We start from the raw sequence: 2500 nt of genomic DNA, 5'->3' as shown, positions 1-2500 counted from the left end.
TGCGAGCCGAACAGCCCCGTGACCCACAAGAGAAACATCCCCGCCAAATTCGAGCGTTTGACGGGGTCTATCCGTGAAAAAATATTCACGTTTTTGAGTGCACATGCATTTCTGCTGCAAATGCCTCTGGAAGTTTCATGCCGTTCGTATGCCAATTGTGGCAACACGAAAATGACCCGTTTTCCCATTCCGAGGGATTTCTGTGCGACCCTAACAGCCCCGTGAGCCACAAGAGACACATCCCCGCCAATTTCTAGCGTTTCACGGGGTCTATCCGTGAAAAATATAGACGTTTTTGAGTGCACATGCATTTCTGCTGCAGATGCCTCTGGAAGTTTCATGCCGTTCGTACGCAATGTGGCAACACGAAAATGACCCCTTTTCCCATTCCGAGGGATTTCTGTGCGACCCTAACTAACAGCGCCCGTGAGCCACAAGAGAGACATCCCCGCCAATTTATAGCGTTTCACGGGGTCTATCCGTGAAAAATATAGACGTTTTTGAGTGCACATGCATTCCTGCTGCAAATGCCTCTGGAAGTTTCATGCCGTTCCTATGCAATGTGGCCACACAAAAATGACCCGTTTTCCCATTCCGAGGCATTTCTGTGCGACCCTAACAGCCCCGTGAGCCACAAGAGAGACATCCCCGCCAACTTCTAGCGTTTGACGGGGTCTATGCGTGAAAAATATTAAAATTTTTGAGTGCACATGCATTCCTGCTGCAAATGCCTCTGGAAGTTTCATGCCGTTCCTATGCAATGTGGCCACACAAAAATGACCCGTTTTCCCATTCCGAGGCATTTCTGTGCGACCCTAACAGCCCCGTGAGCCACAAGAGAGATATCCCCGCCAACTTCTAGCGTTTGACGGGGTCTATGCGTGAAAAATATTAAAATTTTTGAGTGCACGTGCCTTTCTGCTGCAAATGCCTCTGGAAGTTTCATGGCGTTCCTATGCAATGTGGCAACACGAAAATGACCCCTTTTCCCATTCCGAGGGAGTTCTGTGCCACCCTAACAGCCCCGTGAGCCACAAGAGACACATCCCCGCCAATTTCTAGCGTTTCACGGGGTCTATCCGTGAAACATATAGAAGTTTTTGAGTGCACATGCATTCCTGCTGCAAATGCCTCTGGAAGTTTCATGCGGTTCGTACGCAATGTGGCAACACGAAAATGACCCGTTTTCCCATTCCCAGGGATTTCTGTGCGACCCGAACAGCCCCGTGAGCCACAAGAGACACATCCCCGCCAATTTCTAGCGTTTCACGGGGTCTATCCGTGAAAAATATCAATTTTTTTTTGACTGCACATGCATTTCTGCTGCAAATGCCTCTGGAAGTTGCATGCGGTTCGCATGCAATGTGGCGACACGAAAATGACCCGTTTTCCCATTCCGAGGGATTTCTGTGCCACCCTAACAGCCCCGTGAGCCACAAGAGAGACATCCCCGCCAATTTCTAGCGTATCACGGGGTCTATCCGTGAGAAATATTCACTTTTTTGAGTGCACATGCATTCCTGCTGCAAATGCCTCTGGAAGTTTAATGCGGTTCGTATGCAATGTGGCGACACGAAAATGACCCGTTTTCCCATTCCGAGGGATTTCTGTGCCACCCTAACAGCCCCGTGAGCCACAAGAGAGACATCCCCGCCCACTTCTAGCGTTTCACGGGGTCTCTCCGTGAAAAATATCACATTTTTTGAGTGCACATGCATTCCTGCTGCAAATGCCTCTGGAAGTTTCATGCGGTTCGCATGCAATGTGGCGACACGAAAATGACCCGTTTTTTCCCATTCCGAGGGATTTCTGTGCCACCCTAACAGCCCCGTGAGCCACAAGAGACACATCCCCGCCAATTTCTAGCGTTTCACGGGGTCTATCCGTGAAAAATATTCAATTTTTTGACTGCACATGCATTTCTGCTGCAAATGCCTCTGGAAGTTTCATGCGGTTCGCATGCAATGTGGCGACACGAAAATGACCCGTTTTCCCATTCCGAGGGATTTCTGTGCCACCCTAACAGCCCCGTGAGCCACAAGAGAGACATCGCCGCCAATTTCTAGCGTTTCACGGGGTCTATCCGTGAAAAATATTCACTTTTTTGACTGCACATGCATTCCTGCTGCAAATGCCTCTGGAAGTTTCATGCCGTTCGCATGCAATGTGGCAACACGAAAATGACCCGTTTTCCCATTCCGAGGGATTTCTGTGCCACCCTAACAGCCCCGTGAGCCACAAGAGACACATCCCCGCCAATTTCTAGCGTTTCACGGGGTCTATCCGTGAAAAATATAGACGTTTTTGAGTGCACATGCATTTCTGCTGCAGATGCCTCTGGAAGTTTCATGCCGTTCGTACGCAATGTGGCAACACGAAAATGACCCCTTTTCCCATTCCGAGGGATTTCTGTGCGACCCTAACTAACAGCGCCCGTGAGCCACAAGAGAGACATCCCCGCCAATTTATAGCGTTTCACGGGGTCTATCCGTGAAAAATA

This window comes from Petromyzon marinus, unplaced genomic scaffold, assembly GCF_048934315.1.
Source record: "Petromyzon marinus isolate PM22_M1 ecotype Great Lakes invasive population unplaced genomic scaffold, UKy_Petmar_22M1.pri1.0 PM_G_Scaffold_6, whole genome shotgun sequence".
NCBI classification, from domain to species: domain Eukaryota; kingdom Metazoa; phylum Chordata; class Hyperoartia; order Petromyzontiformes; family Petromyzontidae; genus Petromyzon; species Petromyzon marinus.
Note: the sequence above shows the minus strand (reverse complement) of the source record.